Genomic DNA, 15874 nt, shown 5'->3' on the forward strand with positions numbered 1-15874 from the left:
CACCTAGTCTTACAAAGAAATGAAAGAAGGGATGACATGTTTCCCAGATAATATCTTCTTTGCTTTATCTCACATTGTAGGTCACTCATTTTTTGGAAAGATCCTGAAGCCAACTTATAACTACCACGCCCTTCTCCGCTGCACTTGAGTCCTCAATGCCCATGGATCCTCTAGGGTCACTGATAAATTCAATTATCCAGAGATAATTTCTTCCAGATATTAACAGGTGTGCAACATTGCCAGAAAATTTTAGTGATTAAAAGATGGAATATCATGCTGAGGACAATCTGGTAATCAATCAATAGGCATCTGTTAAGCATTTCACAAATTAAGCAGTTATTAAGATGGGCTAAGTAGTATCTGGTAGCCATGAAATATAAACAAGGCCTTAAGGAAAACTTGCACAATGTTAGGCCCATTACCTGTAGAGGACCTAGGAGAGAACAGGTATAAGCACTGATTAGGGACAGAAGCAATAGTGACAGTTGAGATCTGCATTGATGGGGGCGGGGAGAGGGACATCCAAATAAGGAGCTGGTGGATTCATTGGGATTATTAAACCATAAGTAGGTTAGTGGGACAAGTATCTATTACATCCATTAACATGAATGTATTTATGAAGTATATATTGCCTTGTGTTTGCTGTAATGATTGTTATAGTGCTGATATTAATGCATAATGATGGTGGTCACATTATTGGCTTCTAGGGTTTAGATGGGAGCTCTCTGCTACATGACTGTGGTTACAGGGGCTGTGGTTTGAACCACAATTGACAGCAGGCTTGGGCATAGTGATACAGTACCTTATTCAATGACATAGGTATTTTATCTAACTTTACAACAAGTTTTTAATGCATGTACTTTTAGTAAAAATTAAAAAAAGAATACAGTTGGATGTCATCCCATCATCTCTTTTGCTGACTAAGGATTTTTGGTTTTGAATGTGCTCTGCTTAAAGTCTTTTGTCTTTAGGGACCAGTGCTGAAAGCTGTATCATTTTAACTCAGAGGTAATAGGAAGCTACATGACCATATAGCTAGGATGCAGCATCTGCAACCGCATTTTAGAGAGGCAGAGTTGAAAGGTAGAAAATGCAATGGTGTTGATTTTGGAAGAATGGCATGTGAACCCATCCTTACTAGTTAGGTGACCATGGACTTAATCCCTCTGAACCTCAATTTACCCATCCATAAAATGGAATTAATGCTTCTATTACTGATCTCAAAGTCTTTTTCTAGGTATAGACCTTTGCAAGCCTGAAAGTAACTATAAATTAAGACTTTTTTGTGATAATAGAGAACCAGAAACAAAGTAAGTACAAATTAATTGAAGAATGACTAAAAGAATCTTAGCACGTAAATGTTAAGGTACATTTTTGCACTATAAGAAATGATGACTATGAGGAATACAGAGATGGGACAGCCTAAATAGACCAATACAAAGTAAAATAAAAAAAGCCAGGAATGCAACATGCACAAAATGATTGCAGTGATGCAATAACCACCAAGCAAAAACTGAATGGCTTAACATTATACTGCTCAAACTTCACCTTGGTGGGGAAATGAGCAAATGTACCACTCTCCCTTTTTGCAGACTTGGGAAACAATAGTTGTAGAATAGTTAATATAATATAATGTTCAGTTGATTCATTTTGCTGAATTTTATGTACATCTTTTCTTTTGAAAACAATTGTTAAAAAGTATGACTTTAAAAGAGGAGAAATTAAAGGGAGATATGGAAATAAAACGAGATATCAAGAAAATAATAAAATTACTATATTGTAATATAGATAGCTATAACACATAGGGAATATTATTAATAGCTTCATCCATTTGATTTCTGCTGGATGCCAATCCTACCATTCAGAATCATTACCTGCATCACTGTGGGTTAGTCATTTCTCATCCATGAGCCTTCACCAATTGCCTAAGACCACTAGATTATATAGTGGAAGAAGTTTTATTATTGGAAGATCCCAATCCATAAAAATCATAGGTTCTTTGATTTGACTACATTTTGGATGCATTTTTTGGTGGAGAAACCGGTATTCAAATGTTTAGTCAAAATGTTGGTCAAGGGTCATTAGGTGTTTTTTTAAATAATAATATCATGGTTTTTATGAGGACTTTTGCAGGTTATCTCATATTGCTGTTATCATACCTATCAATCAGGGAAGATATCACCTACTTTCTGTGACCTCCAATTTTATAGATTCAGCAAATGAGGCTGACAGGTTTGACCACATGGTGAGGAAGTGTCAGAATTGGAATACAAACTTATAATTTCATTTCCTTCTCTTGTGTCACCTCCTCCACAATCTTCTCTCCAATCACTTCACTTCCCACATTAGGGATGATGTTCTGAAATAATTTTTTGTCCCAGAACCACCACTTCAGGAAACCCCTGGACATGTTCTACTTGACTGTCTTCTCTACAATCTCCACCTTCACAACCTGTTCACCAACATCCTTGCTGTTAAGTATATTGCTTTCCTCTACCCTTCACCATTCTGTTCCAGTCCTAAAGCCACAAGTCATCATCAAATGAATCTTTCCCTTGTTAGTAGGTTGTATGTCTCACTCTGTTCTCCTCAATTCATTCTCTCTGCACAAGTGCCTCTCTCTGGCCACCAATCTTTTGTGTATTTTATCTCCTCTAACAGAAGGTAAGCTCTGAGAGCAGTGACCCTGGGCACAGCACTTAATCTCTCCATGTCCCAGGCATCTTCCAAGTGTGTAAATTTCAGAGCAGGTTCACCAGTTTCCTCAATGAGAGATTCCTACAACAGTAAAATCACAGAACCATAGAAACCCTGTAAGGTAAATGCTACAGTCAGTAGCATCCTCATTTTACATATGGAGAAACTGAGTTTCAGTGAGTTGTTCATGTAACTATTAAACATCAGGGGTGGAATTACAACCTACATCTCTCTGGTTTTAGGCCCAATGTCATTTCTATGACCTGTCATTTGTCTAAAAATTTTGCCATCATAGGCAACAAATAATCAATTTCCTTGAGATTATGTGTAACATCAAGAAAACAGATGCCAATTAATACAACCCATACATACAGAATAATCTAGTACAGAGTTACTAGAACATGAGTGCTTTCTGTGAGCAGGAGTTGTTTCTTTTTTTGTCTTTGTATCCCCAGCACTTAAGACAGAGCCTGGAATATAGCAGGCTTTCAAGAAATGCTAATTGCTATTGGTAATATACTGACTGGTACTGGCTTCAATCTACCATCACCTTCCAGTTTTGCTTTTCATCTCTCTCACAGCTTCTTGTCAAGGTGAAAGGACATACACATTATCTTACCACGTATGCTTTGGCTGGGCTATGTGGGAGACCTCTCTTTGACTCCCTCCTTGATGAGGGATGGTATTTGGGGAGTATGCATCAAGATGTTTGAAAATCAACAACAAGCAAAGCATCCTCCCTGATACTTTTTCTTCCTTTTGATCACTGGTTGGCTTTTAGAATGTTCTCTTGTTTTTCTCTTGTCTTTCTTGATATCTCAATTCATCCGTCTGGAGACCTAAGGTGTCAGCGTAAATACAAACACAAGTCACCAAGTTTCTAAGGGAAGACATAAAATAAATCAATAACAACAGTCTGGTGTCAGTGAGGTAGAGGGAGTATCTGCTTCACTAGGACTCATCAGAATTGGAGGCTTTTCTCAATGAAAAGATATAGATTTTCCTCCTCTGTTTGGAAGAGGATTTGGTGTTCTCTTCATGCTAAGAAAACTTGAGAAAGACCCTCAACATATTGGATCTATCCCCTTCATTGAATTTATGGATGTATACACCTGTATACCCTTCAGCAAATCATTTTTTAGACTTCACTTTCCTCATCTGCAGAAAGAAGGAAGTAGAAGAGGTTTTCTTTAAAGGCCTTTCTTGTTCAGGATTAGAGGATCATTGATTTGGAACTGAAAGACCATCTATTCCAAAGCCCTCATTTGACAGATGAGAAACTGAAAGTCCAGAGAGCTTGTCCGAGGTCCCTTAGGTACCACGTAGAAGAAGAATTCACAGAGTGCTAAGGCCTTTGACCTTTCAAAACCATAATAACCTTTCATCTTTTATTAAAGGAAAATTTAAGAACTGAACATCACACATTATCATGTAAAAGAGATGACCAAACAATTCCTATAAGGCAGTTTTTCATAAGAAGTGAAAGAACGAGATCAGGAATTTTTAACCTGGGGTCCATGAATTTATTTTAAAATATTTTTGATATCAGTATTTTGGCATAATTGTATTCCTTTATGTTCCCACATATTTATAACTTGCATTCAAAACATTAACCTGAGAATAGGACCATTGGCTTCATCATTCTTCCAAAGATGTCCATGACACACATATAAATGTTAAGAATCCCAGGACTAAAGACAAGTTTTTGCTTAATGTTGCCTGTTAATTAGAGGCCTACAAATTTGGTTTATAAATGTAAAGTCTGATGAGCTTGAGTCATATTAGGAATTTATTCCATTGTGATATTTATTTAAAATGTCTTCTCTTATTACAGAATACTTTGATACAGATTGTAATTTTATCATACCAATGCAATTGGAAAGAATCTTTATGACGATCAATTTCAAGGTCACTTCATTCGTCCTATTCCCAGGAACTATGAGATCAGGCAACTGCCTAAATTATTTACCCAATGTCATGGAGTAGTCCCATAATCAAAGAACCTCAGAGTTGGAAGGAACATCAAAAGGTATCAAGTGGAATCTGTTTCTGAAGTAATATCTCTTTTACAACTCATCTAATAAATGGCCATCCAGACTTGACTTGAAGACCTCCAGGGAGCCCAGTACCACCGGAGGACATAAAACCTATGTCAGTCAGTTGGTCAACAAGCATTTATTAAGCTCTTATTATGTGCTAGACATTTGCTAAATGCTGGGGATACAAAGTAAAAGAGTTTCTGCCCCTGAAGAGCTTATATTCTAGTAATTATCTCTAATATGGGATATAATATGTAACTAACGATACACTTATGGACACATGCAGAATGGAGAAGGGAAGACATTATATCAAGTCTGAATGTCTTTGAAACATCCACCCATTACTTCAGAGTCCGGCCATCTGAATCCATGCAGAATAAGCACCATCTCTCCACAGCAGTCCTTCAGATATTAGAAGACACACAATCTGTTCCTCCAACAGTCTTTTCTTAAAAGATCACTGTATCATTGTCAAAGCTTCTGCATAAAGCATTTCCTTATACTCTTAGTCAGTAGTGCTGTTCTCCTCCCCCAACTCAAGTCAAATTAAACCCTCAAGGAGCTTACATTCTATTGGTGGGTGGGGAACATATATGCATTATTATTATTATTTTGTGAAGGAAAAAGAAGACATGAATAAAATGAGACATGAGGAAGGGTTTCCATTAAGGCACAGCAAACAGGTTAAGGCTCTTAAAAGATACTAAGGCTCATAAGAAGTGTAAGTGAGAAGAGGGTATATTACAGGTATATCATCTATGACAAGATGTAAAAGTGAGAGGATAGCAAGTATATCCATTTGGTTGGCTCTTAGAATGCCTTAAATAGAAGTAGCCATAAACTATGTGCTCATTTATGTCAATCGTCTCTTGTAATTAATAGTCAAGTTTCTGCCTATTAATGTACCTTGAACACCCCCATTTGCCTTTCTTGTTACTCGATGAACCTACTTCTGCAGTTAGGACACAGCAGAGAACTTGTTCTGCTCAAACAATGCAAGACAGAAATGGGCTGGATTTTTTTTTTTACTTTATTTTATATAAGAGTTATTAAAGCAGATCAGCTGGAACAAGCAAATTTGGGGCTAGATTAATTTTGGAAAGTGATTCCTAATGTTAACTAATGCCCATTCCTAAAGCCCATTTATTAAGCAGCGTTAGTGTCGAGAGGTAATCTAACTGCGCTCTTGCAGTCTCAGGGAAACAATATATCTCTTCGTTTACACTCTATACAATTAATTTAGACCTTAATTGTATTAGGTAAGGGTTGGAGAATCCAAAAAAGGTTTCAGTGATGCTGGGAACACGTATTTATTACCTTGATAAAAGGGCATTCTCTCCTGTCACCCATTTATTCTATTGTTTTAGTGGCTTCATGGGGATATAAATCATGAGGACTGGGATATGATATTCCTAAAAACTTGGCTCAGAGCAATGCCTAGGCCAAAATGGCCCAGGACTTGGTCTTACAGAGCTTTCTGTCCCAAAGGCTCATTTTGTCTCTGAGTTGGGAAGAGAGCCTCCTTGAGAAAGATCTAATGGAGTTTTTAGAAAGGACTTGAATCTAATCAATACCATTCCAGAGAGATTTATTGAGTGACTGCGATGTGTCAACAAACTGGCTGAGGTCTGGAAGATAAATACAAAAATGATAATTCTTGACCTAAAGGAGCTTACATTCTTTCTCAAATTATGTCGCCTTTCTAATCTGTCTTCTACTTAGTTATCAAAGTGATATTCCTTAAGCATTATTCAGATTATGTATGCCATTCCCTTGACAAATAAACCAAACTGGCTAAGCAATAGTTCTAGAATAAAATACTGACTCCTTTGTTTCTTATTAAAAGTTCTTTAAAGCCTGCCTCCAATTTACCTTTTTTACCTTGTTATACACCTCTCTCGTTTTCTTATAGTCCAGCCCAACTGACCACTTTACTGTTATTTACATATTCTGTTTACAATCTCCATTTCTTTGCACGTGCCTGAAATACTCTGTCTCTTAAATTCTTCCTGTTAGATTCCCTTGCTACCTTCAAAGATCTACTCAAATACTACTTTTGTATGAATGTGATCTTTCTACATTCCCATAAGCTGCTCATCTTATGTGAAGTCTTTCTAAATCTCAAGGAGATGAAATTTCCTGTGTGAGTAAAAGCAAGTAGACCAGTAGATAAGAAATGGGAGAGGTTACAAAGGGCTTTAAATGCTAGACATTGAGCTTCATATTGTATCCTTGAGACTATATAGATCCACTGAAGTTTGTTGATCAGAAGGATGGTGTGGTGAGTTCTATATTCTGGAATATAGCACTTTGACCCAGTTGAGTGGAGGATGGAATTTGAGAACAATTAGAAGGCTTTTACAGTAGCCCCTCATATGGGCAAGGGCCTGAAAAAGGGTGATTAGTGGAGAGAAGTGGACATAGGAGAGAAATATAGAGAAAGAAATTACAAGGTTTGACAACTTATTATATGTGTGTGTATGGGTAAGCCACAAAGAAGAGTGTAAGATGACATAGAAGCTGGGTGACTACTAGTATGACAATCCCCTCAGCGGTAACAGAGAGGACCAAAGGGGAGTAGATTTGGGGGAAATATATAGAGTTCAATTTTGAACATCTTAAATTTCAGTTGTGTATGGGACATCCAATTTGAAGTGCCCTACAGGCAGTTGTTGATGGGGAATTGTAGCACAAGAGGAAAGCCTAGTGCTAAATAAATAGATCTGAGAGTCCTCTACATTATGAGAATAATTGAACCCATCTGAGCTGATGGGATCACCAAATGACATAGTATAATTAGAAAAGAGGAGGCTAGGATAAATCTTGGTGATATACTCAGAGTTAGTGGGCATGACAGAAATTGAAATCAAGCAAAGGACTGAGAGGGCATTAGAGACTATAAATAGGAGAAGAAACAGGAGAGAACTGAGTCAGGAAAACCCAGAGAGAAGAGAGTACTTATGAGGAGAAGGTAGTAAACTATCAAATTATATAGAGAGATCAAAAATGATTAGAATTAAAAACATTTAATTTGGCAGTTGTTACCATTGGTAAGGATAGAAGACATATTCTGGAAGGTTTTAGAATGAGGGAAGAGGCAGTGGAGGCATGGCAGCATGGCAGATGGAAGGAAATGGGTTCAAGGGTATATATAGAAGTGCTGATCTATCCAAGCAAAAGTACCAACTTATTAGAGATTGTAGTGAGGAATATATAGTGAGTGTGTAAAGGGATGATGTTAGAAAGATGTGAAGTGGGAGAAGCAGGAGTTTTAAGCAAATATCCTAAACTTTTAGGTGAAATATTAGGCAAAATCCTAGAGCGAGAGAGAGAGAGAGAGAGAGAGAGAGAGAGAGAGAGAGAGAGAGAGAGAAGGGAGGAACGACATCTTGGAGTTGAGGAGAGAAAGCTATGGTGAGAGAAATTGGAAGTTAATTAGGAAGGGGTGCTAGTGTTGGCTTGCTGAAGTGAGGGTCAGTTTGGAGATTTCTTTTACTTTTATTCCATAGAGTGTGAGTGGGAGCAAAGAAGGTAGACGGTGGGGGTATTGTGATGGTTGGGTTGCCCAAGATGTGAGTAGCAATGGGGGAAGGGAGTAAAGAACTACAGGGTAGATGACAGAATAGAGTAGAAATGGTTTACCAAGAGCTCATAATTGGGAAGAGTGGAAAGTATGCCCAGAGGAAGATTATGGCCTGGTACAATATTGATGGATGGAGGGATTGTAGGATATCAAGGATGAAAGTGAGGTTTTGGGAAAGTGATCCCTGATGAGAGATGAGATGATAAATGATAGTGATCAGATAAAGAAAATTTGGGCTTCTTGAACATGGGACAACTTAGATTGGTGGTAACAAGATTAAGGGGAGGGCCATCCCTTTGTGTAGCTAAGATTAAGGAAAGGAGTTAGTGATAGGAGGTGAGTAGATTGAGCAACTAGAAAATTGGGTATTTGAGTGAGAATCAGTATATGTGTTGAAGAATCTTAGCATGAAGAAAGGAAGGGGTGTCATGAGGAAGATTGTAATTCAGACACTGAACTTCTTGCTCTGAGGATTGGTAGATAAGACCACCATCATCTTTATTGGATGATAAATTTGGATAGCATAAACCTCCAAAGGAGCAGAGGATGCTAAGTCATAGCAACCAAAATGGAATGGCCACAGGGAGTAAGCCATCTTTTAGGTCTTGTCACTAGACTTCAGTGACTGAAAGAGAGAGGGAGGATGAGGACTTTGGACAACTCTGCCTCACTTAAATTCAATGCACATGCAAATCAGGATATCACCCCATGATGTCATTGGTCCTCTTTAAACATGAAGGACGAACAACAAACAAAACTTATACAGCACAAACTGTGAGCCAGGGGAAATGAGGGGAAGTGCCACCAGTACTGGAAAAGGAAGCAGTGTCATCAGGAGTGGGTCAGGTTTCAGTGAAACAGGAAGGAGTTTAAGTTAGTTTGTTAATTTTAGAGAAGGCTTTGCAAAGATCACAGTAGAAGGATTGGGATTTTGAGGTTCAACAGATACAAGAATGAGACAGCGGAGATTTGTTCATCAGCAGCTGAAGGTTCAGCACCACAAGCAAAGGGAAGGTAGGAAAGGGTGGGAGTATGCTAACTGTTCGGATTAATAAAAGCTAGAGTGCATATTTGATAATTAGGAGATCTGATAAGGAAGGCATAGATGATTCAAGGTTGATGTCTTGTGTCAGAACAATTCCAAATACTCAAGCTGAATGGAAATTAAGGTAAGCCTGGTGAAGTTATGTACCTTGCCTTGTCTTGATATTCGAGGAGGTCGGGGTTAGGAGAGGGAGGAGGCAGGAGATTGTTTGTCCTGATATAGAAACCCTAAAGGAAGACAACCAGGATGGAGAAGGATTTGAAACATGTCATATGAGAAACATTGAAACAAACTGGGGATGTTGAACCCAAAAAAGAGAAAATGTGCAGGGGGGTATAATACTTTTCTTTGAGTGTCTGAGCATATTTCATGTGGAAGAGGGATGAGACATAAACTATTTGGCCCTAGAATGTAAAACTAGGAACTGTAGCTCAAAATTGCAGAGAGGAAAAAGTTAGTCTTGATATCAGGAAACATTTCTTAACGAAGACCTTTCAGCAAGTGCAATGTCATGGTTTGAGATGGTGAATTTTTCCTCACTGGAGGTCTTCAAATGGAACCTGGATGACAGTCAAATGCGGGGGAATTCATTTTGTGGTATGGTTTGTACTGAATGACTGCTACATCCCTTCTATCTCTAAAATTATGTGATCCTGTGATTCTGTGAGACTCAGAAGGAAGATATTTAAATTTTTAAAAGGGAGTGATGTGACATTGATAGAAAATGAATTATACATAAAAGACAGTCAAAGTAGAAATTTAAAGAAGTGAGTGTAAGGAAATGAAATAGGATGAGTGTGTGTGTATGTGTGTGTGTGTGTGTGTGTGTGTGTGTGTGTGTGTGTGTGTGTTGTATTCCAGATATTTGTTCCAGGGAAGGACTTGGAACAAACGCTGTGAAGATGAGCAGGAATCCCAGGTGACCATGTCTATACCTTGGACAGTTCTGTGAGACAGATTTTCTCATTAAATAGTGTCCAGGGCCCAATACTAGTGGGAAAAATTGATCAGGTCAGTGGAGGTTTTCTCAAGGATAGGAGCCTAATGGGATGTGAATTGTGAGACTACTAATGTCTCTCTTGTACTCCCTTGTCAGCTGACCAAGCTTTCTGACTGTTCTGAATTGGTTAGGATCAAATCAGAATCCCTTCACTATGTAAAAACCATTCATTCTCTGCTCTGTCTAAATATTCTGGGGTGGAATAGATTGATATAAAAACAGCAAACAGGATTCTCTTGTAAACAGATCAGAGTTGAGCTTGGTGTAGTAGAAAGAATGTTGAACATGATTAAGGCCAGAGCCCTGGATTTTACCCTTTATTAATTAGTCTCTTAATCATGGGCAAATTATTTGACCTTTCTGAGCCTCAGTTTCTTTATTTGGCTAATATGAATCATAATACCCACACTATTCTCCTAACAGAATTTATTCCTTTTCAGGAATAGTGAGCAGAAAGCTGGAATTGGTCAGGAGGACCTGTTTCTAAAATGTTCTCGTGGGCTGTGTGAATGTGAACAAATCACTCAGCCTGTCTGAGTTGCAGTTTCCTCATCAGTACAATGGGGGATAAATGGCATCTGTAATAATTTATATTATAACGGTTAGTATGAGGCTCAGAAGAGGCATGCGTATAAGCAATTTACAACCATTAAAGCATTGTATTATTGTCACACATTATTACTGAACAGTAAAGAGCTATAGCAAAGCAAGAGCTATGAAGTTCATAGCAAAATAATTTATTAAGGAATAAAGACTCTTGAATAAATTACTGACATGGCTTGGTCACCACTACCTTGTTCCAGTGGCATCTATGCTAACATACTTTTAGTGGGTCAAGTAAAGTGCTCCATACCGTCAGACCTAGTAGATGGAATACAGTGGAAAAGAATTCTGGCTCCAGTGTTAGAGAACCTAGGTTCAAATACCAGGTGTGATACTTCTGACCAGTGTGGCCTTGGACGAATTCATCAGTCTTCCTGGGTCTGGATTTCCTTATCTGCAAAGGAGAGGGTTGGACCAAATGACCTCTAACGTTCCTTTCAGCTTTAAGTCTATGATCCTAAGAACCAGTGAACTGCAGGGCTTTCCCTGTAGGGTTGTTGTGAGGGTCAAAGGATACAATGTATGGAGAGGTTTTGCAAACCCTGCAACATTGTATAAATGTTAGTTGTCATTATCATTCAGTTTCACGGCTCCGGGCAGGTGAGGTACCCTGGAAGTGGCCTGAGACTCTCCATAAAAGCACACTCCATTGGCTTTGAAAAATAGTCCAATTATGCTCAATTTCAGCATGCAGAAGAATGATCCCCTAATGTAACCACAAACAATAAATCCAGCACACATAAACACTCCCCATGCAATTAGTCCTTGCACTCAATTGCTCCAGTCCAAAAGAAACTAATAGTTAGTTCTATCTGTCACTAAGGGGAGAGATAAAACATTCATGTAGGAAGACAATTCCCTGCTGTCCAGGCTATCAAAAAAGAGAGAAGTTGGATTTCTTGTTGAGTATGTGAGCCAGCTATCAACAATTTCATGAGGAGACAGAACCACAGTGGAATTAACCCATCTGTTTCCAGTTCAATGTGAGGAGTCAACCAATGTGTCTCACGTGGCAGTGCCATACGATAGGATGGTGTGCAAATGGTGGATGCTTGCAAATGTTTATAGAACTGAGAGAGTACTGGACTGAGAGTCAGAACATCTGCCATCAAGGCTGCTCTTCCTTCATGAAAACTCTCAAATAAATTTCCTTCTTTCCTCTGACATTGCTGCTATCATGGTTGCAGGCTGTTATTGCCTTATTCTTAGAATATTGTAATAGTCTGCGATGGGTCTTGCTGAGTCAAGTCTCTCCCCACTCCAGTTCATCTTCCACTTAGCAAAGTTATTTTCCTAAAGGAATCAGAGAAATAATGACATGACTTGCACTTGACTTTGTTTTGAGTGAGGAAGGGCTGTGCAGGTCACCAGACTCACTTCTCCTCCAGAGCCATCTGAATCCAGTGACCAGATATTCATCAGGATGACTGGAGATGACCCAGGATGAGGGAAATTGGGGTTAAGTGACTTGCCCAAGGTCACACAGCTAGTGAGTGTCACGTGTCTGAGGTGAGATTTGAACTCAGGTCCTCCTGACTCCTGCACAGGTGCTCTATCCACTGCACCACCTAGCTGCCCTCTCTACTCAATAAGCATCAGTGGCTTCCCATTACCTTCAGGATAAAATGTACAATTCTCTATTTGTCTTACAAAGAGTCATCTTCAACTTGTTTCCCCTCTGCTTACATGATGTTTTGTTCCATACATTCTGTGCTCTGGTGACACTGGTCTTCTTTCATTTCTTCATACAGGATACTCAGTCTCCCATCTATGGGCCCTTTGTACTATCCCACATTCCTAAAATGACTTCCTCCTTTCTTACATTTGCTGGTTTCCTCCAAAACTCAACCTCAAAACTACCATCTTCAAGAAGTCTTTCTTGATCTCCTTTCCTTTGATATTGCCACCAATTTGGTGTGTGTGTGTGTGTGTGTGTGTGTGTATGTGTGTGTGTGTGACACAAGTATCTTGTTTGGACATAACTATTTTCATACTATTTCTCCCCTTAGAGTGTGAGGTCCTTGAGATTAGAAATTTCTTTGCATGTCCAGTGCTTTAATCAGTGCCTGGCACATAGTAGGTACTTAATAACTCAGCTTTTTGAGTGACTGAGTATATGACCTTCGTTAAGTTATTTCACTCATTGTACCTGAAAAAAGAGAAATGCATTGGAACACTTCTAAGGTCTCTTTCAGCACTGGTATTTTATGTTCCAATATTCCATCTACCTCTAGAATTCTTTTTTCAAGTGACAGTATGTATAGTGGAAGAGTATTGGACTTAGAGCAAGGAGATCTGTTTTTGAATCCCAATTTAGACCCCTATGTAGACCCATGAAAAAGGTTGTTAACCTTGTGGCTCTAAGTCACAATTTCTTTACCTGTAAAATGGAGGTAATGGGACTTGAACCATACATTCAAAGATTTCTTGCCTTCTTTCCAACTATGGACATGATCCTCCCAAGTTAACAACAGTGGATGTTTCAGAGAAAATGCTACTTATCCAAAACCAGATTATAAAGGAAGCTTTGCCCATTCATTTGTAAATAAATGTCCAATGAACTATGAGCTGCTGATTGTGTCTTAAGTGAGGGAGAAACTAAAACCTGTCTATGGGAAAAAGTGTTGCTCCTTGTAGCTCACTGGGAGCTTGGTGCTATAGGGAAAACTGGGGATTTTAAATGCTAAGTAGGCATAAGACTATTGACTCTGGGACCCTCAATTCTTCAGAAAGCCTAGTAATCCAATTTTACTGCATGTCTTCCCCATTTTGGTTATATAGGTTCTACCCATTCTTTGGACTTCAGATCCTTTCATAGATTGTCAGAGAGACAGGACACATTCAACTTTCATTGAAAAATAGGAACTCAAGCTAGGGAATGCTCAGTGAGGAGGGAGAATCTGCATGAACAAGAGTTTGCAGGGGTGAGCCAAGGCAAATGGGGAAGGTATTCTTGGTACATAATGGGCCCTTATTAATATTTGTTAAATTATATTGAATTTATAGCTCCCTTAATGCCTTATACGTAGTAGATGCATGGCAGATCTTCCTCAAATTGTAATCTCTCTACTGAACAGGGTTGGCTTAAAGGGAAATATTAGACTCCTATGTCTGCCTTGATTCTCTGATTTGCTTCCCTAGAAATGCTGCCTTTAATGGTTTGAATGTATTTGTCTGCCTCTCCTTTTTGTGGCATTATACTGTTTCTAGGGCAACAAAGGGCATGCCACTGTATGAAGATATACCTGGAAAAAGGAGGGGTATGTAAGATCAACTGGGGGTGGGGCTCCCTTATTTCCCAGAGGAAAACAATGGCCAGGATTAGCTGAGCTAAGGTCAGGCATAGGGCATTACTTGTAATCATTCTTTTTCCTACATATTTAATGAGTGTTTGCCACGTGATGCAAATAATGGGCTATTACCCAATGTTGCATGGGTCGGTGTGTCAAGGTAAATGAGTATTACATAGCACACTGCTGATGACCTCTCAGAACCTCCCTGTAGGGAGCAGGGGAGCACTGGCATGGGTGATCTGGAAGCACCTTCCACCCCCAAATCCTCAGATTCTTCAGCATTAGATCTCTATCCTTTGCTTTTTCATTTAGAACTAGAGCAGGCTGCTTGAGGATCATCAAAGCATTGATTTGGCCTAGCCAGGCATTCTTTCCATAAAACTGTAGATTTTTGTTGAGATAGCTGGTCAGGGACATGGACATATCAAGTCATCAGTCAACAAGTATTCATTTAGCACTAACTCTGTGCTAGATATTGGACTGAGCACTGAGGAGACTGAGCAATGCAGGAACACTAACCTGCCTATCAAGGAGCTCATATTCTAATGGAGGAGAAAGCATGTAAATAACAAGATATGAAATCTGTGCCCTAGAAACAGCAGGAGCTCTTAAGGGGAAAATGCTAACTCTGTGTGTGTGTGTGTGTGTGTGTGTGTGTGTGTGTGTGCGTGTGCGTGTGCATGTGCATGTGTGTGTGTGTGTGTGTGTGTGTGACTGTTCTGCAGGACAGGCTTATCTAGAGCTCCTCTTCATTCCTCCTCACAGGGGACCTTTCCACGTGTTCCACAGTCGAGGGAATATGAGTCTGGAGGATAAGAAGGAATCCTAAATGCTGAAGTCCAAGGCAAAAAGTCGAGCATACAACCTCAGTTCAACATATAAATACATACTTTCAATGACTCATTGTCCCTAGTGCTAGAGTCAGGGAGACTCATCTTCCTGAGTTCAAATCTGGCCTCAGACACTTACCAATTGTGTGACCCTGGGCAAGTCACATAATCCTAGTTTCCTCATTGGTAAAATGAGCCAGAGAAGGAAATGGAAACCCCTCCAGTGTCTTTGCCAAGAAAATTCCAAAAGGGGTCGCAAAGGGTCGAACATGAGTGAAAAGACAACAACAATGGCAGCTATGTGGCAGTGGATAGAGTGCTGGGCCTGGAGTCAGAAAGACCTGAGTTAAAATTTGGCCTCAGGTACTTACTAGCTGTGTGACTCTGGGCATGTCACTAAACCCTATTTGCCTCAGTTTCCTCATCTGTAAAATGAGTTGGAGAAGGAATTGGCAAATTTCCCCCTCCATTATCTTTGCCAAGAAAACCCCAAATGGGGTCACAGAGAGTTGGACACAGTTGAAAAATGACTGAATAATTTTATGTGTGTGTGTTCACACATACCACAGGGACCATTGTCTCTAATTTAGAAATGAAGAAAATGAGTCTTGGGCACAGAGTGGCTTATCCACTGTCATACAGCTAGTGAGGGTCTGAGACAAGATTTGAACCCAGGTCTTCTGAACTCTGAGTCAGCATTTCATCTACTATGCAGGTTTATCATCTCAAGCTTTACTTTTTGAATTGTTCTACCTGTACAGGTTACCTGGTGGAAGATGGATCA

Source organism: Notamacropus eugenii, chromosome 6, assembly GCF_028372415.1.
Source record: "Notamacropus eugenii isolate mMacEug1 chromosome 6, mMacEug1.pri_v2, whole genome shotgun sequence".
Lineage (NCBI taxonomy): Eukaryota > Metazoa > Chordata > Mammalia > Diprotodontia > Macropodidae > Notamacropus > Notamacropus eugenii.